General features: G+C 45.8%; 1 pseudogene across 1 annotated transcript in view; it reads right to left on the bottom strand.

Moving 5' to 3' along the window:
- Nucleotides 1–8,360: 8,360 nt before the first annotated feature.
- Nucleotides 8,361–25,624, bottom strand: part of LOC310795690 (SPRY domain-containing SOCS box protein 1-like) — a 33,252-nt pseudogene continuing 15,988 nt past the window's right edge. The window contains exons 2-4 of the transcript in view: nt 15,836–16,021; nt 10,893–11,089; nt 8,361–8,971 (exon numbers count right to left, since the gene is read on the bottom strand). The product of the transcript in view is annotated as an SPRY domain-containing SOCS box protein 1-like (transcript). The remainder of the gene's footprint in view (nt 8,972–10,892; nt 11,090–15,835; nt 16,022–25,624) is intronic.

Genomic DNA, 25,624 nt, shown 5'->3' with positions numbered 1-25,624 from the left:
GAGCTTCCAAGAAGACTAGGGATGAGTTATTTTAGCATAGGTGGGAATAGAGGGGATTTGTGTAGCCTACTATTTTGTGGGTGATTTGACCCTGGGCACCTTTTTGCCACTTACTATTTAAGTTGACTTTGGCATTTGGGAGAATAGAGGGAGCATTTTTTTTTCACTTGTTTGTAAAGTAAGAACAATAGAATAAAAATAAAAGGAGAATTAGTAGAATACAATATTGCTTGGTATATAGGTTAAAAAAATTGTTTTGAATAAGTTTGAATGTAAAAAAAAAAAAAAAAAGTCTGATCTGGTGGCAGATGTGTTAGTGTTTCTCAACTGGTGGGTCGCGACCCTTTGGGTCGCGGGGCCGTTTTGATTGGGTCGCGGACATTGGCCAAAATGTTTTTATTTTTATTTTTTTATTTTTTATATTTCATTTGAGTTAAATTCAGATTATTGAAACTGGATTAGCCTGACCAGTTTTACTTGTTTAACAAGCTGAAGCATATGCTCTGCCTGTAATTCAAGATAATTCTGCCTTTTCATTTCATATTTAATTTTAGTTCAATTCAGATGATTGAAACTGGATTAGCATGGCCCCAGTTTAATTAAAAGTTATGACCAGTTTAACTAAAAAGCATATAGCCTGCCTGTGATTCCTTTTTATTTCATATTAGTTAAATTCAGACTATTGAAACTGGATTAGCATGACCAGGTTAACTTGTTTTATTATTATTATTATTATTATTATTATTATTATTATTATTATTATTATTATTATTATTATTATTATTAACTTGTTTAAAAACATATAGGCATGTAATTCAAGATAAGTCTACCTTTTATTTCATATTTCATACAGTTCAAATAAGACTTTCTGAGCATGACCAGTTTGACTTGTTTAAATTTAAAAACATATAGGCCTGTAATTCAAGTCTGCCTTATTTCAATTGGTTTTTAGCCCTAGTTGCACTTCTGTTGCACTTTTTTGTTCATTTGAGGTTTATAACAGTGCATGAAGGCATTGTGTATTAAATTAATGCGCTATTTTTTGTGCAATAAATTTGAGTGGTTTAAAAAAAATCTGGCAAACAGGATTTTTTTTTTTTTTTTTTTTTTACACCTTTATTTATACAGGGGGAGTCTCACTGAGAGCAATGCTCTCTTTTTCAGAAGCGCCCTGTTCACATTCACACACACATTCATACCTGGAAGCTGACCAGTACAACCACAGTCTGATCTGCTGGCCACTGATCATCTCCACTGGAGCGGTTGGGGATAAGGGCCTTGCTCAAGGGCACCTCAGTGGTGGTAATGAGGGAGGGGCAAGCGCTGTCTTTTCACTTTCCCCACCCAGATTTATCCTGCCAGTCCCGGGGATTGAACCGACGACCTTCCGGTCACATTATTTAACATTTGAACAGCAAAAAGAGTTGCTTGAGCTACAGTTACAGCATGAGAAAAGAAAGGAGGAGAGTGAGATTGAGAAGCAGATCACATTTGAAAAATGGCGGTGTGAGGCTCATGAATGGCGGTGTGAGGCTGAGAGAGAAAGAGAGAGAGAGAAAGTGGCATTACAGAAATACAAGCTGGATTTGATCAGAGATGGGAAGATGACTGCTGACAGGTCTGAGGAGCTGGAGAGTTCCAGGCTTGGTTCTGAGATAGCGGCAGATCACTTTGACATCTTAGGAAACTTGCGGTTATTGCCCAGGTTTAACGAACGGGAGCCACAATTTTTTTTCTCCTTGTCTGAGCGTGTGGCGGAGACAAGGAAGTGGCCGGAATCTGCTCGCGTGCTAATGCTCCAGTGCGTATTGACTGGTAGAGGGCAGGATGCATACTCATCGTTGTCTTTTGTTGACCAAAAATATGATGTGGTTAAGTCCACTGTGCTGAGGGCATATGAATTAGTCCCTGAGGCGTACCGTCAGCGTTTTCAGACTTGGAGAAGAGGTGATAAACAGACGCATCTCGAATTCGCCCGTGACCTGACTGCTCCCCAAGCGGAAAAAATATATACTTAATGATATTTTACAAAAGTATATTTAATATACTTATTTGTACTTTTAACATATTTAAATCAAGTTGTGTTAAATTGGAACCACTTAAGTTGTACTTAGTGTACTTGAAGTTGCACAAAAGATATGCTAAAACATATCTAAGAACATAATATATACTACCCTACAGTATATTATTAGTAGTATACTATTATAGTACTAAAAGTACATTAGTACCTAATATACTGAAACGTAATATACTGAAAGCTGCTTATACTGACATTGAATTTATAGTGCATTACCAATATATTCCAAAAACAAATTTACTTAAAATATACTGTCAGTGAATTTAGCAATGTCTCTGCATTCTATAGTATTAATATGATCTTAAAACAATTTTAACATCTACACAAAGTAGGCAACATATAATTCAATCAACAAACCACTTATTTACCCATTCAATGCTGCTATTCAACATAAACTGAATGGGAATAATAGTCTGACTGCAGCATTGGTTAACTCATTGAGTGCCAGCCACTTTTGGAGAACGGACGCTCCCAGTGCCAGAGTTTCAGAGCGTTTTCAGTGATTTCTCGAGGCCCACAGAATATTGTGTGATATTACTATGTAAACACTGAACACGCACAAAGAACGATGAGACTCTATTCTATCATCTGCAAAAAAAAGTTTATTGATCCCATTTTCCGTTCTTTAGTTATGAGCCGGAGAAGATAGCTTGATTCATCCAAAAAAAGTATTTTTTTTCTAGAAGCTGAGATAATTGGCCTTTTGTGAAATTAAACATTTCAAGCACACACTGACTCTGAAGCTAATCTTTTCTAATGTAGTCACACCTCAAAAATAATTTCCTTCAATAAAACAGTTTAGGCCAGGGAATTTTGTTTGGCAGAATAATATTTTTAGCTACAACCAGCAGCGCTGGCCCCTGCGTGCGCTGCTGGTTGCAGCTTCTTGCTGGTCTTGATTTGCTGCTGGTGGGCATCGGATATTCTGGCTTGCGTTTGTCAATCCTGTCCTGCTGCCTGGGTCTGTCTGGGTGTTGCGTGCTGCTCTGCGTGCCCCCCCCCCCCCCCCCCGCCCCGCCCCGCCCCGCCTCGCCTCGCCTCAACTGCACACTCCTCCTCCTGTCTGTGGTGGCTCTCTGCTGAGTTTGCTGTGCGCACAGTGAAGGGTGCAGCTTTTTTACAGCGTTCCGCGTGTGTTTGTCACCGGCAACGATGCTTCCAGTTGAGAATAATAACTCCACGGTGTGGATGTGCGGATGTGCTGTCGCAACCGACACAGAGCGGCTCAATTGTGGGAGCAGATTGGCTGCTGCAGGCACAGCTGCAGTAACGTGCTTCAGCATATCGATGCATACGGATGCGATGCGATTTCCGTTTCCATAACGACTTCTTCTTTGTTTTTTCCTTGCCTTTCTGTTATGTGGAGAGCACTGTCGCCACCTAAGGGTTCTGTAAAATAGGTTATAGACCTCCAATAGCTACAATAGTTGTACCAGAGATGTATCAGGGATTGATCCACGTCCCACCGTCAAAAAACGCAATTGACGACAACCGTCGTCATTGGCACTCTACGTCAGTATTTGAATTGACGACAGCTGTCGTCATTGGCATTCAATGAGTTAATGACAACAGATGTTTTGTGCGGTCGAGTGTGGCAGGAACTTATGTACACATGGGTCTCTATCGTTGCAACGGCCTAAAAACTGTGCTTAGTGCCAGGCAGGCGAAGCGCAGATTAGTGGGTGTGGACCTGCGCACTCGATATTTTGGTGTCAGCGCTACAGGCGGCCTTAAGCATTATAACCACGCATTTTAAGTGTAAAATTATGCTCAATCTGCTCATTGGAGAAGTGCAGTAAATGAATCACAAGCTTCCCTTTTAAGCTCCAATTCCACGGAGCGATCCAGTCCGGTCAGAAAAGCCAAGCGCTCTGAGCTGCCCCCCTCCCTTTCATCCCTGTCTGTCTCCATATATATTATTCCGTATTATTATGCTTCTCAAACCAATCTAACTGCAGTTTAAATACTGCAAGCATGTAAATGCGCTACACTATAGCAAGATCAAAGTGAAAAGAATGTTCTAAACGCATTGGCTAGAAAAATATAGCCTATCCCTATGTGGCCTAAGTCATGATGAGATTAGACTGGTGAAAGTTTGTCCAGATTAGAATGATATCGTTTTCTCTCGCTACCTTTTCTTCTCCAGATGATGCACATAAATATAGCCTACATTATGTAAAGTCATTGCATAAATGTGTTTTTATTGTAAAAGTAAATGTGAAGTAAGCCAAGTCTTATTGGAGCAGTAGAACCGTGTTACGGCCGTCTCTCATCTGAATCACATTATATCTGCGAGGGATATATATACCACCTGGGTTACATATATGTTTCACATAGTGTTGTGTTTAAATGTCTATGTTTTGTTTTGGCCAATATTGAAATATTCGAGAATTGCATGTTGTGTGAACAGAAACATTATTTCTATCTACCACTTTAGGCAATTTAGGCTGATTTGGTTGATATTTATTCTCTAAATGTATTAGCCTCAATGCATGCTAGGAGATTTCACATGTGGCTCAACAGCCTCTGAATGACAGGGGCTCAAAACTACCATATTTCAATCATGAGAGGCCAGTTGGTAGGATTTGACAAACTTTATTTAGCAATCGGCGTGCATGGCAAATACTTTGGCGCATGACTCCATTGGCCAGTGGCGCTGCTCTTGAGGCAAGAGGAGGGCACCTGCATAGGCTAGGAGATCCCCCAAAAGGAAGATCTGATTACCGGACGTTAATTGAGATCTGCAGGCGCCGGTAGTTGATTGTACTTTTCTGGCCTTCAACCTTTTAGCAACTTACAGCTATTTGCGGCTGGCGCTCCCAACTCGGTCGGGCACCTCGCGATAGCGCTTCCCAGCTTGGCTCACCTGGCCGCCTTGGCGCTTCGCGATTGTACTTTTCCGGCCTTCGACCTTTTTAGCGACTTACAAGCTATTTGCGGCTGGCGCTCCCAACTCGGTCGGGCCTTCGATCTTGGTACGTACTTTTCCTGCCTTCGACCTTTTTAGCGACTTACAAGCTATTTTCGGCTGGCGCTCCCAACTCGGTCGGGCCTTCGATCTTGGTACATACTTTTCCTGCCTTCGACCTTTTTAGCGACTTACAAGCTATTTGCGGCTGGCGCTCCCAACTCGGTCGGGCCTTCGATCTTGGTACGTACTTTTCCTGCCTTCGACCTTTTTAGCGACTTACAAGCTATTTGCGGCTGGCGCTCCCAACTCGGTCGGGCCTTCGATCTTGGTACGTACTTTTCCTGCCTTCGACCTTTTTAGCGACTTACAAGCTATTTGTGGCTGGCGCTCCCAACTCGGTCAGGCACCTCGCGATAGCGCTTCCCAGCTTGGCTCACCTGGCCGCCTTGGCGCTTCGCGATTGTACTTTTCCGGCCTTCGACCTTTTTAGCGACTTACAAGCTATTTGCGTCTGGCGCTCCCAACTCGGTCGGGCCTTTGATCTTGGTACATTAATGTTTGACTTGGCGCTTCCCGGCTTGGCCTACTTGGCTGCCTTGGCGCAACTACCCTGACTTTCTCCGACTCTCTCTTTCTCTATCCCCCCCAAAAATGAGCCGGGGAATTTACTGCGCCTTACTGGGCGCCATGCTTACGGGGAGCCGCCACCAACGAGACATTTTAAAGTCCGGGACACTGTTCGTTGCCATGCTCACCGATTAAGGGAGGAGGGTTCTTTGGGCCGCCAGTATGGCCGCCTGCTCCGGGCGGATGTAGCTGGAGAATGCCGATGAGGACCAGCGGCCCATTTGCTGGAGGGAGGCGGAGGACACTCCTTGCTCGGCGGCCGAGGTGGCCGCTCCGATCCTGAAGGAGTGGCTGGAGTAGTTCTTCGTCGGGAGGTTGCATTGCTGGAGCGTCTGCTTGAGGTGCAGGGTGAACCAGGATCTTGTCATGTGGTGACAGGGTGCGATGAGGAACAGGGGAGCCGAGGGGCCGGTCCGAGGCCTGAGCTTGACGTAGTGAGCCATGGACGAGAAGGGGCAGAAGGGGGCTAGTGCCTTCCTGTATGCTATTGTGTGCTGGGGCAGCAGGCTGAGGGCAGCGGATGCCAACGACTCAACAACTGATCCGTAAGGCCAGGGACATTGTGGGGCTGGATCTGGGCTTTCTGACTGCGGTGTCGGAGAAGAGAACGTTGTCCAGGCTACGCTCCATCATGAACAATGACTCGCACCCACTCCACGGCGTGCTAGTCGAACACAGGAGTACGTTCAGTGAGAGACTGATTCCACCTAGATGCAGTACGGAGAGGCACAGGAAATAATTCCTGCCTGTGGCCATTGGTCTATTTAATGCCTCTCTTAAAAGAGCACCTCGGAGACGCTCAGTCTCCCTGAGACTGAGCCAGCCGATAGGTTAACTGTGCCTGGCTGAGCCACGTGTAGCGTATAGGGCAAGCCGACTTAATATAGTCCAGGGTGCAATAATGATAATTGACACGGAATGTATACTTACCTGACGTATTTTGTATTTTGCTACTTAGACATTCCACTTATTTTTGCTTCTAGCGCATTTACTAGTTATTCTATGCTATGTTGTGTTTTTTTTCTGCTTATTGCTTAACTCATTGAGTGCCATGGACGTCTTTCGACGTCCAATTAAATAGTGACGTAGAGTGCCACGGACGTCTTTCGACGTCCAATGCGTTTTTTGACGGTGGGACGTCGATCAAAGCCTTCCGCAGCTCCTGTACAACTATTGTAGCTATTGGAGGTCTATAACCTATTTTACAGAACCCTTAGGTGGCGACAGTGCTCTCCAGATTACAGAAATGTCAGGAATACACAGCCTGAAATAGCCGTGATCAAAGAGAACCCGCTCATGCAGCAGTCCAGAGCCATGTAGATTGTTCTGGCTGCAACTGACGGTGCGTGCGAACACAGTCAATCCGCGCACACAACTGAGCCCTTCTGCCTCTGTCTGTCTGTCAGCATAGTTTCTCCACATGATTAGCCGCTAGAAAAGCAGCAGCGCGACACTGAAAAGCCAAACCTTTCACTGCAGTCCGCGTGTGGCTTCTCCATGTTGCGCTGCCTGGGAGGCGGCGCACCAAAAGCACTCGGAAAATAGACGCTTGGTGCGAGGCTGTGTGTTACTAGTGTGGGGAGGAGTTTTCAGCTGAGGGGGGGGGGAGGGGGGTGGGGCACGCAGGGCAGGACACAACTACACCACATCACTACATCAGAAAATATTATCTAGAGTCAGTGAATGTGCTTGAAATGCTGCATTTCACAAAAGGCTGAATATCTCAGCTTATAATTTGAAATGCCTGAAAACGCTGAAAACAACCTATCTTCTCCGGCTCATAACTAAAGAACGGAAAATGGTATCAATAAACCTTTTTTTTGCTGATGATACAATAGAGTCTCCTTGTTCTTTTTGCGTGTTCGGTGTTTACATAGTAATATCACACAATATTCTGTGGGCCTCGAGAAATCACTGAAAACGCTCTGAAAACTCTGGCACTGGGAGCGTCCGTTCTCCAAAAGTGGCTGGCACTCAATGAGTTAATATTGCATTTGCATTGCATTTACTACTGTTTATTTTATTTTAAGCTATGTGTGTTCTGTGAGCGAGCTACTGTAACCTGTCCCAATTTCCCCTCGGGGATCATTAAAGTCATTCTGATTCTGCTTCTGAAGAAATGCCAGAGGCATTTTACTTTGAAATTCGTTAAGAACAGGAAGTGGTGTATTAAGACCGGGTAGCTTAACACGGAAAGACGTCAGCATTCCCTGGGCCGTCTGGCTTCGGTCCGAAAGTTATGCAGTAACACTCATTCTAGCTGATGCTCAGACAAGCTCCATGGGCCAGGGGTGTTAGAATGGCCCCTTGCGTGGTTATTATTATTATTGTTGTTATTATTATTATTATTATTATTATTATTATTATTATTGTGACTCCCGCTGGCCATTTGCCAGAAAGCGATTTCCGCTTAGGCGTCGGAAATAGGCAGGCTGAGATGCCCACTGGATAGAATAGTCAGATCACAGGCCAAATAACTTGTCAGTCAGCTTCGCTTTATTTAGTCAAAGCACGAGGGACACCTACGGTACATGTGGTGTTTTCAGAGCAATGTAAGACAGTATTTCTGTTTGGTGGGGCGGGCCATTGCGGGCAGACGGAGTATTAAAGAGATGAGAATACGTCTGATTTTACTGGACTGGTAGATTGCCCGTTTAAATGCTGAAGTACTGATACTTTCCTCATGGGTCCTTTCGCATCCACGGGTGACTGGTCCTCCGGGGTATGCTCGGTGTGCTGTGGTCGTCAACCCCGTCCTTGGTAGAGCAGGTAGCTCTTGAGAGAGGCGGGCAGGGGCAGTCCATGGATTCCGCTCAGGCGGTCCCTTCCTAGAGCCGCCCGCACAGAGCGCCTGCACAGGTCCATCAGAGGGAGGGGATCCGGATCGTGTCCGTTTATGTACCGGATTCGTATTTCGCAGTGTCCCCACACGGCGCTCACTGCGGGGTACACCTTCCTGCCCTTAAGTCCTCCGAACGCCACCCCTAGGTCATGTCCGTCCACTATGAAACCTAACGTCCCCTCGTCCATGTCCAAGACGACTAACAGCGAGTCTGGTATTATGAAGGTGTCGTCGGGCTCCAGGAAGGCGGGGTAGGTTCTGCCCGCGTGGTTCTTGCCGTCGTGGTAGAGTTTACACCGGCCCAGTTCCCAGCCCCAGGACTCGGTGTTGTTTCCCACCAGGACCGTGTAGCCCACCGAATGCATCGGCGCGTCGCCCGTGGCCACCCCGACCACGGCGTGGGACCCCCTCTGGCGCGTGGCCCAGCTGATCTCCCACACGTGCAGTCCCTGCGTGTAGCCCACCCGGCCGCGGATGGCGTCCGTGCTCTGCGCCACGGGTTGGCGGCATGGACCTATTATAAGATGGACTGGGCATCACACTGGTTCAGTGAAGCCGCTGCATGTTAGATCGCCGCTCTGGCGGCTGAATCCAGTATTAGGTCACAAGGCCCGCCTCCCCATGTTAGTGGATGGGAAAATCAAAACCGAAATAATCACAGTATACGTCAGATAATTTTTTTCCAAAGGTGGTTTGTATCATTTTAGATAGTCATTATCATGCTAATGCCTGTGCAAGTGGTCATTTTTCTGATCAGTTTGTTTTTAAGTAGTTATTTGACATATAAAAAGGGATAAAAATGGATGATTGACAGCTGTGGCAGCCAGTCTCAAGCCGTCATTGGCTGGACAGGCTCTTCACAGTATAGATCTATCGCATAGACAAGACACGCGGCTTCATCGTTATAACGCTGCCTGGAGGTCGGGTGGCTCTGGGTGTGCGGGGCCGGGAGATGGGCTCTTAGCCTGGGTAGTGCAGGCCTGGAGGTCGGGGTGGCTCATGGGTTGGCTGTGCTGGCTACCAGACATATCAATGGAGTGCAATAAAAATAACTTTGTTTTGAGAAAGGTGCGCGAGGAATTAACGTTGGTTGGCGACTGAAGTAAGTTCAGAAAATGTGTTTTACGATGTGTGTTACTCCAGCTACGTTATGGGTACACAATGGGTTTAACATGCAGGCTAGCAATGGCGTTAGCCGCTGTTTTTCATTATTTATCGGCTTAATATTACTATAACTTAACAACCGATAACGATAGCTGGAATAACACAATAATACACATATTTTCAGAACTGACCAGGTTGTCCAACTGACAGGAAATGTGTTTTATAACGTTAACTCCCGTCCCGGGTATAAAATGAGGCCTAGTAGTACACAAGCAGCGTTAGCTCATCGCTAACGGATTAGCATCACATACAAACAGACGTTTTATTTTTTGTAGGCTATTAAAGCAACAAACGTTTTTATATGCATATCTGGGGGAAATGCTTTGACTGTGGGGATGTTCGTTGTTCACAAGCTCCTCTCTTAGTAACGATATACCAGGCAATAGACCAGGCAGCCTGGCTCACGGCTAGGCTAACGTTAGGTTGGCCTGCCTACACACACTACCAGGCGGGTACAACAACGTAGCCTCACGGTTAGATTAAACCAACATTTGCGCCAAAAGAAATGTAATCATAAAGTTAATCAAAATGCCACGGAAACAGGCTAATCAACACAGAGCTGTTCATCCGAGAATTTCCCCCAGTGAGGCTGAGCCAAGCAGCCCTGGCTCGTCTTGCGGGCTGAGAGCAGCCCGGAGGTCTGGCTGATACAACTCTCCGACAACGGAGAACGTTACAGGCTGCAGTACCCACAACACTACCAGCAAACAACGTTGCGTAAAGCGTCAAGGTTAGAATTGTAAAACCAACATTTGCTCCAAAAGGAATTAAATCATAAAGTTAATCAAAATGCCATGAAAACATTAGGCTAGCTTAAACACAGCAATGAGGCAGACCAGTGAGGCTGAGTGAGTGTGGCCTGCCTCCACTTCCGGCCCGCGCTGAGACCTCAGCAGGCAGCAGCCTGGAGGTCTAAAATCTCCGACAACCAAAATCAGATTTTCGTACAGGCGTCATTTTGATAAACTGATCTCATAGTGGGAATCTTCCTGGTTACTTTTGGCGAGACAAACAATATTACAACTTAAAGTGTAATATTTACAGCGCTAGACTGTATATAAATACACAACGCACTGTGCGCATTCTAGAAACAGCAGCTCTACATAAGAAAGTTCAGAGGGGCGTGGAGCTCTCAGAGGTTCTCAATCAATGGAGCTACTGCGCAGACTCTGGTTCACTGATCTGGCCGGATTTTGGCTTCAAAAAACATACAGGGAGGAGATAGGGACACTCTCTCCATTCATATATCTCAGTGGTTGGCGGTGGAGCACCAGCTTGTTGACGTCCTTGACGAAGATGTTGAGCGAGCGGTCGTCGTTGTTCCAGGAATGCTGCACCTGGACGTCCGGGCCGGTGGGCGGCATGACCAGCAGCCGGTCCAGCCGAGAGGGCTTGGTGTGCTCCGGGGGCGTGGCGGATGCCAGGGTATTCGTCCGGGCGGGTTGGGTGGTGGTGGGGAGCACGTCGGCTTGCTGCGCGGGTGGGGGCGGGATCGGCTGCTGAGCCGGCTGGGCTGAGGCGAGCGTGGGGGAAATGGGGGGGGGGATTTCCAGCGCCCTCAGGCGAGCCTCCGCTGATCTGTTAGCATCTAGCAGGGACAGCAGGATGGCTCTTAATGGCCGGGCAGGATCGGCTGCTGCTGGGCTGAGGCTAACGTGGGGGGAATGGGGGGGGGTGGTTTCCAGGGCCCTCAGACGAGCTTCTACTGATCTGCTAACATCTAGCAGGGACAGCAGGATGGCTCTTGACGACCCCTGTCGGCTCGGCGGAGCTACGAATGGGGCCGCTTCCACTTCCGGGGCGGCGGCCTGGAGGTCAGTGCGACCAGGAAGTACGTGGTGTCTCGCGGCGGCCCCGCGGCCTGCATTTCCCCAGTGGCTCCCGGCTCTCGGGGCAGCTGGCTCTACTGGTCTTCGCCCGTGGCCTCTCGCACGTCCGCGCCGAGCGGCCTCTCCCTCTGGCACGCTCGCACGCGTTCTTGGGTGTCCACGGCGCGGCGCTTTGTCTTCTGCTCTCCTACCACGGGCCGTCGCAGTGGCGCGCCCGGTGCCGCGGGAACGCGCGCTGGGCCTTCTCGTCGGGGCTATGCTGGCAGCCTGTGGTCCGGTCGCTTCGCCAACGTCTTCGTCAGACACCTCGGAAGGCAAGTACGCTCCGTGGCCGGTCCGGAACAGGGAACCGATGTCTAAGCTGTCGTCACAGTCCATGGACTGCTCTGGCTCGGAACTCGACATACCAGGAATGGAGTGGGGAACGTTGAGAGATCTGCGGGGAATATCCACGGGTAGAGAAGGCTTGTGGGTGCTGATTCGGTCTGCAGATCTGGTGCAAAACAACGCTTCGGAGGACGGCTTCAAGGGAGATGGACTGCTGAGAGCTAGCTGCTGCTATGATCGGCCAGAGAGAGAGAGGTGACGTAGAACCCTTGCTATATATATGAGGATTATCTGACGTCATATTTGACGTCATAGCAGGCGTCATGCTAGGGCTTTGAATGACCACGTTATGCTAGAACTTGACTGTCGTCAGGGGATGATCGGATTATGCATGAGTGGCCTTCAGCTTGAAATATGGTCTGGAGACCTCACAACAACGTTTTTTCCATTGGTCTTTGTGCCTGTCTGACGCGCGAGAGAGAGGGAGTGAGAGAGAGAGAGGGGGAGAGAACAGCCTCTGAATGACAGGGGCTCAAAACTACGATATAACTACTTTTTTTCCATCGCGCGAGAGAGAGGGAGAGAGAGAGGGGGAGAGAGTGTGAGATCGGCAGAGGAGAGCTGTGCGTAAATATGCACAATATCCGCGGCACACTGAATAGCTGGTTTTGAAAAGCACTAAGCGCTAAATTAACGCCAGGGGGGAAGATAACGTAGGCCGGTATTTAAAGCCGAAACGCCAATTCTGGCCAATTCTGGCAGAGCGCCACGCCGCTTTGGTGTAAAGCGCATTTCGGGGCCTAAAACCATGTTGCTATCTTCCCGAGGCAGGCGCAAGGCACGTTTTTTTGCGTTTAACACCAGTGTTTGCGCCTAAGGCCTGTGGGAAGATAGGGCCCCTTCTCTCTTTGACCATGTGGGTAATTTATTTTCACATTAAACAATGGAAATATAAAGTCCTGAGCACAACAATGTCAAAGGAATACTCCTGAGCATTTATTAAAACAAAAGGAAGTCCTGAGCACTTTTCAAAACATAAAATGAAGTCCGGAGCACTTTTTACAACAATGTAAAAGAAACTCCTGAACACCTGAGCAGCTTTTCAAAACAGTGGAAGTCCTGAGCAAGAAAACAACAAAACTCACAAAAGTGCAAAAAGGGGGATTAGACACACTCAACTAAAGTGCTTGACAACTGAGAAAAGACGTGTTTTCCCCAGGAACCAACTAAACAAAGCTCTTTTTCTCACTAACAAATGTGCAAAAGTTGAAGTAGAGACACACTCTACTAATGTGCCTACAGAGCTCAAACACAGACTATGAACAAGGAAATGCATGAGGTTTTACTGCTTTGGAGTTTTGGACTTGCTGTAGTGGTCCTCATTGTTGCACTTCCTTCAGATGGCAGCTTGAATCTCCGACACACTTGCTGTAGAGAATAGCCCCCTCACAGTTTCTGCAAGAAATGAAATGAATGAGTAAGTAACGACCTTGTAGGCTTAAGTCAGTGACCATCTGATAGGGCTTTCACACCGGCAGGGCTCCGTGCCGGTTCCAGTTTCTTGCGAACCGTGACATCATCAGTGGGCGTGTCTTATTCTAGGCTGTGAAGACGAGCAGGAAGGAGAAGGCAGCGACAACATGGAGAAAAATAATTTGCAGTGGTCTGCTGAGGAAACCAAATGTTTAGTGGCGATTTGGGCATCTACTGTACAGAATTTTAAGAAAAGCTAGAAAGCAGTACAAGAGCAAGTTGTATGCCGAATATGCGGAAGAGATGGTCAAGGCTGGGTTCACTCGAATGCCAAACCAAATAATTTATTAAACTGGTGTGAACGCGGGCTGGTTTGCCAGAAAGCACCAAGGTTCTTAGACTCCAGAACGGAGCCAGATCCAGAACCGTGTCTGTCTGAAAGTGGTATCAGTGAGTGAGGTAGCCTAAAAGTGAGAGACATACAGTACAGCTGCTCCAATTGTGAAAAGTTTTGGCCATTTGACACAAACCTAATATCAAGTGTAATTTAACATAGTAGGGATCGATTCCTCGCGTAGCTGTTCCTGCAGCTCACATTCTCTGCCTTGCCCGTGTGACGCCCGTGGCGGGCTAGGCGTGTACTCTTATATTAAAACCGACAACGCCACCTAGGTTTAAAACAAGAGCCTATGACTCTTTAAATACTATTAAAATCTGAAGGGATAAGGGTGACAGGGTACAAGATAAAGGGGAAGAGTCACAATAAATCGACCCAAACAACTACTAAAACAGGTTCGTCGGATCAGGTGGAGAGCAGTTAAAACCAGTGGTGTATAAAAAAGGTGAACAAGAACACAGTGCCAAGGAATAACAATGTTTAATTTCTGAAATATTAAAATACAAAAAGAGTGGCTAAGTCTGAAAAATAAAAGACAGGGAGTTAAAATGCAGCTATCAAAATGTCCTCTTTAAAATGCAGCAGCTAAAATGGCCAGGCTAAAACTCTGTGCCAAGCCCATAAAGTGCGCATGCTGGGTCAATGGGGGAATCCTGCGTCCACCGTCCAGGGCCTTCCTTTCCTCTTCAGGTCGAACCTGCACGCGGAAACTGGAGGGGAGTCAAATGTCCTTTTTATAACACCCTTATTACTCGGCAATACCACAGGCACAAGAAACACCGGGATTGTCGGAGACTTACGCGGAAGGGAGATTTGACTCTCCCTCTGCTGGCCGCTAGCGAGCGGTGTTTCAAGGCTGGGTCTGGTCCAGGTCTGCCCCACTGCTTCTCGTCGGTCGCTTTGGCCAAGTTTAAAACAATTGCTGCTGCTGCTGCTTGGTTCTGCTGCTCTAACGGCGAGCCGGGGAGCCTCCCTCCGCCTGTGGTTCTCGGTAGCCTTGGTGGGGCAACGTTAGGGCCTCCCCCCCTCTCTCCCATCTCCCATCAGTTCTCTACGGTGCGCCCATAGGTACGCTGGGAGAGAGAGGGGCCCAAGCCGCATTGGCTCAGTTGCCCACCCCTTACCTTACCCACAGGCAGGACCGTCAGCTGCTCCCCTCTCCGCCGTTTCTCCTCCGTGTGTACTCTGCTGTTCCCTTGTGTGCTCTGCTGTCTTTTCTCTGCTGTCCCTGTATCCCAACAGTTTTTATACCCCCAACCAACAGGTTAAGTCCGTCCTCTGGAGCCAGCCAATTGGTTGGCTCAGCTCTATCTTTCTCCTGATAGGCCACCTGCACTGCCCGTCTCTCTTGCCACAGGTGTGTCCCACTCAGCACAGATTGGTGCCAATTGACATCAAATGAGCAACAGGTGTGTAGCCATAGTCAAGCTGGAGACAATCAACAAAAGCCAAGTCTAGAAAATAAGAGCGTGCATAAATTTAAAAGTAAACATAACAAAACAACCCAAAAATAATTTAAACACTGCAAACAAAAACTTACACATGCTTGTAAGAAAAGGTAAATGCACTGCAAATGAAATAAGGAAATACAAAACATTGTCTCACTGCCCGGCTCACACCCGCAGCTCGGCTGCTGTGTGGCCAATGAGACCAGCATCACTGATGATGTCAGATTTATGACATCACTGATGAGGTCAGTGGGATTTATGACATCACTGATGATGTCAGTGTGATTCATGACATCACGGATGATGTCACAGTAGTATTTATGACATCACAGTGGGACAATCACAGTGGGACAGAGATCCCATTTATATACTGATGTTTAAATGTTTGTCCCACAGGTGATGTCACAATGTCTATGACATCATCAGTGATGTCATAGGCATTGTGATGTCATGTGTGATGCAAGGTTGAGAAACTGTGTGCTGCGCATGCCAATGGAGCAGGCGAGGCCACACAGCAGCCAAGCTGCAGGCGACGCTGCACAGCGGCCGAGCTATGCGCGGTGAGCACAGGGTTTCGGCCTCAAAGGGGCCGATACGCTAGTGTAGTGATTCTCAAAGTTTTTCACATGAAGGACCCCTAAACTGACTAAAATTAAACCATGGACCCCCATTTGATAGGATTTTGTCCCACGGTCCCCCATATGATAGGACATTTTTTGGATTAGGTTCTGTACACGTACCTATTACAGCATCGAGTATAACAGGGTCCAGTTGGTGCTTGGTTTCCTTTCCCTCAGGGCTTTTGCCGGTCAGATTGGATGTTCTGAGCACCTCTCTCCCAAACACCGACTGGTACAGCTCTTGAGTAAACAAGCTCACTTTTGACTTGTTGAGACGGTCAAACTTGTACTTGGGTACGTGCACATCTGAATTTGGGAGACAAATCTGCAGACAAAATAGAGTTAAGTTCGTTATTATTACTCATATTTCATTATCAAACATTAGTATATCTTAGGTCACACATGGGCCAAATGCAGGCCATCTGCACTAATTTTCTCTTTCTTCTGTGTTGTTTCACGTGTGTGGTCGTTTGGTGCCGGGGTGAGACCAAACTTGCTGTTCAACGATTGGCTGTTTATGAGCTGGGGTGGGTGCACGCTCGGGGTTTGTCTGTAAATGATTAGCTGTTTCCATGTCACCCGTAGCACGCTGTATTAACAAAGGACATGATACGCTGTTTATGAGCCATGGACCATGGCCACAGAGGAGAAGCGTTCTTGTTTTTTTCATGCAGTCTATTGACCGGCTCTATCGAGCCATTTTTTTATTGTATTGATCTCGTGTCTATCGCGATATATATTGCTATCGTTTTAATCGCCCAGCCCTATATATACAGTATATATATATATATATATATATACAGGGGATTAACAGGAGAAATGGCCAATCACAGTGGGAGAGAGGGTTAAAAATAGGGTAGTCTCAACGCCAGACACATTAGAGTTCTTACGCTGATATACAGTACTACGTTACTGCATGCTGCAGATCTCTCTCTGGGTCTGGGACACTTTCCCTCAGCCAGCTCGGGTCGGAAGTGAACCGTTCACTTGGCCAGTGATTGGCCATTGGTGGATTCAGTCTTCCCCAATCAGTAACGACTTTGCGATCAGACGACAGGGGAGGCCCAGCCCATTTTTAGAACCGCTCTCTCAACCGCTACGACCTGTCACTCATTCAGTTTCAACCCCCCTAGACCCGCCCTCAAACCCCAGAAGTGGCTGTGAAGTGGCACAGACTCATTTATGTAGTATGCGGAGCGCAGCGATTCAACGTAATATTTGAGTCTGGGGAGAGACTAAAAATAGGGAGACTCCCACAAAAATCAGGAGTTTTAGCAGGTATGATGACCAATGTGTGACCCTTCGCTTACTTTATGTAAGTCAGTATGGCCCTCTGGAAAAAAAAATGTGCCCACCCGTCTTAGGCCATAGTGCCCAGACTAATCTATTTCAATATGGCATCTATAATCGCCAATAATCCTCATTATTGGCGATTCCATTCTCAGATCTGTTGAACTCCCAGGCGCCATCACCTACTGTCTCCCAGGTAGCAAAGTTGAGGACATTATCAGTCTGACTCCAGCGCTCATTGACCTACATACCTCAGCTCACACACTCATTGTTCACGTGGGCACCAATGACGTCAGCTATAAACAAGCTGTCACACTCCGTAACAATCTTGAATCTCTTTCTGTCACAATCCAGAGCCTAGGCAAAAACTGTGTCTTTTCCGGGCCCATTCCCTCAGTCTCACATGGTCCCGAACGTTTTAGCCGTCTGTTTGGCCTTCATGAATGGCAGAAAAATTTCTGCACTGCTACTGGGTTGGGTTTTATTGGCCACTTTGACTATTTCTGGTGTAGACCAGACCTCTATAAACAGGATGGCATCCACCCTAATGCCAAAGGTGCAAAACTCCTAACAAATAACTTCATCCAGCACATTGCCTTCAACTCTGAATGATACAGTCCCCAGCATGACCCTATTCCAGACTGCACCTCCTCTGTTGAACAGCTCTCCTTGGGTCCTGCTGCTCTCTCCCCCAGGGCTCAGCCCTTTTCCACTCTGGCTGAGCCTACTCATCCTCTCGTCCATCCCATCCCTACCATCATTAATTACAGACCCCCACAATATTTAGTTGCCTGTCGATCACCATTAAATAATTTGATTACGGTCGGCTGTAATATTCCCTGTTCAGTTAAACCCCTCGTTCCACCTACCTTTGCTCTTTTAAACTCTCAGTCTGTGTCCAATAAAACTTTTATTATTAATGATTTGATTGTAACCCACAAGCTTGATTTCCTACTTGTTACTGAGACTTGGCTTAAACCTGGTGAATGCTCCCCCCTAGTGGAGCTTTGCCCACCCAACTATAATTTTCTTAATGCACCTAGGTTGACAGGCCGCGGTGGGGGTATCGCAGCTGTTTTCAAGAACCTTTTCATCTGTACTTCTTTTAGTTTGGGTTCTTTTAACAGTTTTGAAATCTTAAATTTTAAAATTGTGTGTGATAATCCAATTTGTTGTGTAACCCTTTACCGACCTCCAAAGTCAAATACGGGCTTTCTCACTGAGTTTTCAGAATTACTGTCCTCTCTGGTACTTAAATTTGACAGGGCCATATTAGTTGGCGACTTTAACATCCATGTTGACAATCCCTCTAACTCTTTTGCCACTGATTTTTTAACACTTTGTAATTCATTTAACCTTGTGCAACATGTCTCTGGGCCCACTCATACTCTTGGCCATACTCTTGATTTAGTTTTTACTCTGAACATGCCTCTTAACTCTTTAAATATGTTTGATTTTGTCTCTGATCATAAATGTATTGTGTTTAATGCAGGCCTAGTGCCTACTACTGTGGCCCAGAAACGTTCATTTTACTCTCGCACCTTCAATGACCAGTCTGCAGCCACGTTCTCCAGTTACTTCTCTGGTCTTGCTAACTGCCCTCCTGATTCTACAAATATTAATGATTTAGTTAATTGGTTTAATGGTTCGTGTTCTTCAGCCCTTAATGTTTGTGCTCCATACTCTTCCAAAACTGTCACAGCTATTAACAGAACCCCTTGGATAAATGAAAATATCAGGCAGCAAAGAAGGCTATATAGGAAAGCCGAACGAAATTGGAAGAAATCAAAACTCTTAGTGCACCATCTGTTTATGAAGGAGTCACTGTTAAATTTGAACAGCATTATTAGGGATGCACGAGCCGCCTACTTCTCTAACCTAATTAACAGTAACAAATCTAATCCTCGGTTTCTGTTCAGCACCATCAACAAACTTATTAATCCTGTTCGTCCTGCCATTCCTGTCTCTTCCTCTGGTGACTGTGACACATTTGTTTCCTTCTTTGTTGATAAGATCCATAATCTGAGGTCTAAGTTTCCCCAGACTGTCTTAACTTCTGTCACACTCAGCCGTCCATCCTTACTCTCTGAATTTACACCACTCTCCCTTCAGTCCCTTTCCAATATTGTATCACATATGCGTCCCTCATCCAGCCCCTGCGATACAGTTCCCACTAAATTTCTCAAATCCGTATTTCCTGTTCTCGGTACTAGTCTGCTTTCTATAATCAACCTCTCACTCTCATCTGGATCTGTTCCTGATTATTTTAAAACTGCTAGTATTCAGCCACTCCTTAAAAAACCCACGCTTGATCCCTCCAAGCTGGAGAACTACAGACCAATCTCGAAGCTTCCTTTCATTTCTAAAGTCCTGGAGAAGGTCGTTGCAGATCAGCTCCTAAATTTGGTAGAAGGTCACAATATTTTTGATAAGTTTCAATCTGGTTTCCGAAAGAGACATAGTACCGAGACTGCATTACTTAGAGTAACCAATGATATTCTTATGCATGCTGACAAAGGTGAATATTCTATCCTTATTTTACTTGACTTAACTGCTGCCTTTGATACCATTGACCATGCCATTTTACTTGATAGGCTGCAAAATTGGGTTGGCATCTCTGGTACAGCTCTTAATTGGTTTCGTTCTTACTTATCAAATCGATTTTTTAATGTTTGTATTAATAACCTTGTGTCCTCTTTAGCTCCCCTGCTGTGTGGAGTGCCTCAAGGGTCGGTCCTTGGACCAATACTCTTTGCACTTTATATGCTTCCTTTGGGTATTTTATTCAGTCGCTTTGTAAATATTTCTTACCATTGTTATGCTGACGACACTCAGATTTATTTTTCTGCCAATTCTAATGACGTGAACCATCTGTCCTCCCTCCATGACTGCCTAGCCTCCATTAAAGAGTGGATGTCCATTAACTTCCTTCATCTCAACCCTGACAAAACGGAAGTCATTTTAATTGGCCCAGATAACTTTGTTAACACAGTCAATCCTTTTATTGGCCCACTTCAGCCAAATATCAGTCCGACTGCTAAGAATCTTGGAGTCATCTTCGATCAACACTTAAATTTCAACCATCATGTCACTAAACTTGTCCAGTCCTGCTTCCTCCAGTTAAGAAACATTACCAAAATTAGACACATGTTATCTCTCTCAGACCTTGAACGCCTAATTCATACCTTCATTTTCTCTAGATTAGACTACTGTAACTCCCTCTACTCATGCCTCAGTCAAGCTGCCCTGAACCGGTTACAGCTGGTTCAGAATGCAGCTGCCAGGTTATTAACCAGAACAAACCGTAGGTCCCACATCACCCCTGTCCTTGCTTCTCTTCACTGGCTCCCTGTAAAATTCAGAATTCAATTCAAGATCCTCCTGTTTACTTTTAAAGCCCTGCATGACCTCGCCCCTAATTATATTTCAGAACTCATTGTTCCTTATTCCACCTCTCGACCACTCCGCTCCTCAAACCTCGGCCTTTTATCCGTTCCATCGTCCAACTTTAGAACTAAAGGTGACCGTGCCTTTTCTGTTTTAGCCCCAACCCTCTGGAATCAACTCCCCCAATCTGTTAGATCTGCTCAATCTTTGGGCTGTTTTAAGCAATTTCTAAAAACTCATCTTTATAGGCAAGCCTTTTTATAAATATTTTCTTTGATCATTTTGTTTTTGCTCTTTATCATTGTACTGTATTATGTTGTATTTTACTGTTTACTTTGTCCATGTGTAAAGCACTTTGTAACCTTGTGTTTTAAAAGGTGCTATATAAATAAAGAGTTACTTACTTACTTACTAATCTACAGTTTAATCTTTCATCCAACATTGGGACCCCTCAGCAGGGTTCCTACACATTTTCCAATTAAAAAATCCATAGTTTTCCAGACTCAAATTTTCAGACTTTTCTGTAGACTTTTCAGAGCATATTTTAGATTTGCATATCCAAATAGCTAGATGTTTATTATGTAAATAAACTGTTTACATGTTAGTTACATTCCGACTATGTATGTGGCCGTTCAGTCCACACTGTTATGCAGAAGGTTGTATTACGTTCCACTGTCAAACATCTCTGCCCAAAGAGCAAATAAACTAACCGGTGCTACGTATACCTCTATTATTATCCCTTAACCTAGTGAATAAATAATGTTATATTAATGGTCCCCACATACGATCAATGACCTCAAGGTCACTCTTGGCCCACGCTCTCTCACACAATGGTGAACATTTGGGCTGCGTGGGCTGCCTGCTCCAAACGGCATGAAACACACTCTTGTCACAGAGTGATATCTAAATGTACATGTGATTGTCAGGGACCCCTTGTTTATTTATGATATTGTAATTTACATATTTGCCCAGAGAGTCAAATAGGAAGTGGGAGTGGCTTAGATATTATAGCCATGAGTTTCAGGTGCGTGGGGGCCCCTCTCTGCCATTCGACTCTGTTAGCTTTATGAGGAAGCATGTGTTGCTGCTGTCCTCCAGTTCCCTAGTTTTCCTCTCTGTTTCCATGTGTATGGGTGTGAGTGTGTGTGTCAGACTATCCTTTACCCTTAGCGTCCCTAACCTACTGAACGGGAGCTGCCGATGGAGCGCCACACTATCGATTGGGTTGGCCATACAGACCGGACTGTTGAGATGTCATCGCCCAAGCAGTGAAGGTAGGTCGCTCCCATCACTTTTGAGACTTCTGGATTGATTTCTGAGCAAAGACGTATTGTGTTGATGTGACGAGTTTGTTTTTGACTAGACACAAGCTTGATTATATATTGGGGACCAGACGCTCTGTCACACTCTGCTTATGATTTTTTTGTATTCCTAATTTTATATTTTGGGGGGAAAACAATAGGGGCAATAGTCTGGAAACACAAATATCTGTTCATACTCTTTCCATTCCTTTTCCTCATAGGAACACTGCCTCAGAGCATCTCCAAAATCAGTACAATAAATTTAAATCTCAGAGCCTTTACTTTGTCCAGGAGGCATACAGATGTTCACACTAAATAATTATACATAAAGGAACTGCACTATACCATTTCAGCTGATGCAGGTAGAGGTATGTCAGCTGGCTCCTGAAGCCCAACTGGAATGGGACGTCTGTAGCCTTGAAATCCTCCTAAAGGCCTAAACAGACTCGTCCGTCCTCCTCGAATTGGAGCCGTCTCGCCGTCTGCCGGCGCCAGCGAGCCCTACATGCTAGGACGCCACTACGCCCTCCCTCCTCCTGTGGAAGCTCCGTGTGAAAATGGCGGAGATTGTGTGCCAGGCAGTCTGAATGAAATTGAATGTAACGTTCCCAATTCTATGTATTAAATTCTAAAAAACGACCCTCAACATTTGGGAAGGCTAAGCCACACAACTAGTTCGTTATAATCTAACGTCATGCTTTAAAAGGCGACTTTACAACGATGAGCCAAGGCAACGGCCAATCACAACTCTCGTGCAGCTGACGTCACGCACGTATCGTCGGCGCTGAGTCACATTTTCGAGCAGCCCCCGTCAGCCGACGGCGCCCCCTCCCCGTAGGACGGCGCTCCACCCGCCGTCCTACGGGGAGGGCGGGGCGAGGCTCTGACGGACGACCATATTTAGGCCTTTAGCCTTCCTTTAGCTCATCTTTCACAGCTTTCAGCTCCTTCACCAAACTAGGAAGCTCTGAAAACAGTTAGGCCTAAATGAAAGAAAAATAAAGAAACAATCGGTCAATCACTTGTAAACTAATGGATGGGACACGCTTCAGATGGAGTTTTTTACATGTTTGGCATCGCCACTCCATAGAACCTACAACATTAACACATTGAGTGCCAAGGACGTCTGTGGACGTCCTAAAAAAAAGTAACGAGGAGTGCCAAGGACGTCTGTGGACGTCCTAAAATCATAATTCATATTATTCCATAATTCTGCTGTTTAAGGTCGTACCTAGCCAGTGAGCATGAATCCCTTCAAGGGATCACACGGCGCCACCTTAAACATCGTCACAGGAGCTGCTCCACCCACCTCAGATCCTTTACTTTGTACAGGAGACAGCGGAGAAAGCGTGGAAACCGATGCATGCTTTCTGCCAGAGCCGTATATATTGCTCTGTCTACAGCGGAGAGTGGGCTCGGCTGCATCCGCGCTCACAACTGAGCTCTTATGCTTCTATCTATCTCCACACGATTTCCTAGAAAGCCAGCATCCGAAGCCGAACGGCCAAGCCTTTTCGTTCAGTCGCGTTTGCCAGCGCGCGTCATTTCCTTGATGGGCGCTGGGATCTGTCCGGGGCAAAAACGGAGTCGAAAAAACAAACTCTGTGCGTGTGGGAGGAGCCCGCAGCTCAGAGGTGGAGAGGGGAGAGGGGAGAGGGGGGGGGGGAGAGGGGTGTGTGGCACACAGGCTGCACAGAAACCACACCACACGCCACCACATCAGAAAACACCAGCCAGAGTCAGTGAATGTGCTCGAAATTAGAGTGCAAAAGGTATTCATAAAAGGGACTATATCTTGGAAAGTTAAAAAAAAACGACAGAAAACCCTTGAAAGTGCACTTTTTTGAGAGGCTGTCATTTCATAATGGAACTGTCTAGAAACAAAATTTCTTCTTTGGAAGAAGCAGGAGTGTTCAATGTTTCATTAAAGTCCAGCCCCGTTAATATAGCCATAATAGAAAAAATTCTATAGCTGTTTTCAACTGAATGGAAGTGAATCTGGCACAGGCTCCAGACAATTTTACTGAAGCGCTGTGGCACTCAATGTGTTAAACATGAATGAGACAGAAACTATAAATGTGTTACTCATTAAAAAATCAATCTCCGTCAGGTCAACCGCACGGGTGCTCTTTACACCCCCTAAAAGTTTCAGCACATTTCGCACAGAAAACATCATAGCTGTGGCCGGACAAAATTCTGCTGCCAACATACAGACACTTCTCATTATATATATATATATATATATATATATATATATATATATATATATGTGTGTGTGTGTGTGTGTGTGTGTGTGTGTGTGTATATATGTGTGTGTGTATATATATATATATATATATATATATATACACACACACACACACACACACACATACACATGTCCTTTTTTAGGGTCCTTGATGTCGACATGGAAATGCGACAGGCAGCCGAATGAATGTGGTGCATGACTTTGTGAAGTTGATGATGGCAGGATAGTTTCACATGAGTGAATTAACTAGATAGCCAGCCAGCCAGCTGACACAGCTTTGTTTACTTTCTTCAGGGGGTCTTCGGAACCAGGGTGGGACTATCCCCTGTGTAATACTACCATATTTCCCAACTCATTCTGGACGATGAGCCTGAGGGCGTGCTTGACCTTTCCCTGAACCCACAGCCAGGGTTCATACACATTTTGACCAATGGATTTCCTTTAAACCAAATTTCCATGACCAAACATTTTGTAAAGTCTCGTGTGTACATGTAAAAGTCAGTGAGTAAAAATATTCTATGTAATGTAACTACTAACAGATGACACTAATTGAAAAACTAATATGGTCATTTAGTACTAAAACACGTTACTAGCCCCAACACTGACGACAACAAAGATCTTGAGTAGGGCTGGGCGATATGGACCAAAAATCATATCTCAGTATTTTTAGGCTGAATGGCGAAAGGTGATATATCTCTGTATTTTCTACAAAGTGGGCTAGATTTTCAATTGTAAATTGGGCTGGGCGATATGGACTCTTACAAAATATATTTACACAATGTGACTTTTGATAAATAATAAGTGGGTAAAGGCAAATAATAGAACGGCTAGAACAGTCTGGTAAGCTCAGAAAATGACTTCACTTTACTGCAGCCTTTAAAACCAGGAAAAGACGACTATGCAATATCACGATATTACCATAACAAAATATAATACAATATCTAGGTCTCATCTAGTCACAATATTGGCCAGCCCTAACCTTGAGTGCCATGCAGAAACGCTGAGACACAATTTGCAGAAAAACATTAAAGTTGATCATCAATCTGCTTCTTTAAATGACAGTGATGATAAATTACTTCATTTGAGAAACGCACATAGGTTCTCCTGACTGGAGTAACTAATATAATACTAGTGCAGTGCCAGTTCCCCCATGCACCACTCAGTGGGCGCTTCCCCCCCGCACACACTGCACTCTGTCAGGTCCCCCTAAGCGCACTCCCCAAGTTTGAAGTACAGACATACATTTGGAATAAGTCCAAATTGCATGAAATGCGGCACCGCACTCCATCGGAGTCCGAGTAGCGCACTCCCCAAGTTTGATCTTGTCAATCGGACAAATCTTTCTTGATATAAACTGCTTTTTGTGTTGCCAGTAGGTGGCGCGGGAAATTGCAAGATTTGCAAGAAACTCAGCGTGCACTACTTTGAGTTCCCATGAGCACACTCCCCAAGTTTGAGGTCAATCGGATGAACGGTTCTCAAGATAAAACACGTTTTGTGTTGCCAGTAGGTGGCGCTATGCCAAATTGCATGGAATTCAGCTCCCTGCACTCCGTTGAGTCCCCCTAAGCGCACTCCCCGAGTTTTAAGTTTTAAGTCGATCAGATGAATGGATGAGATAAAGCGCTTTTTGTGCTGCCAGTAGGTGGCGCTATGCCAAATTGCACGGAATTCAGCTCCCTG

Source organism: Poromitra crassiceps (genome assembly GCF_964638095.1).
Source record: "Poromitra crassiceps genome assembly, chromosome: 21".
In the NCBI taxonomy this organism is placed as follows: domain Eukaryota; kingdom Metazoa; phylum Chordata; class Actinopteri; order Beryciformes; family Melamphaidae; genus Poromitra; species Poromitra crassiceps.
The sequence above is the reverse complement of the archived record's forward strand: the minus strand, read 5'-3'. Positions and strand labels throughout refer to the sequence as shown.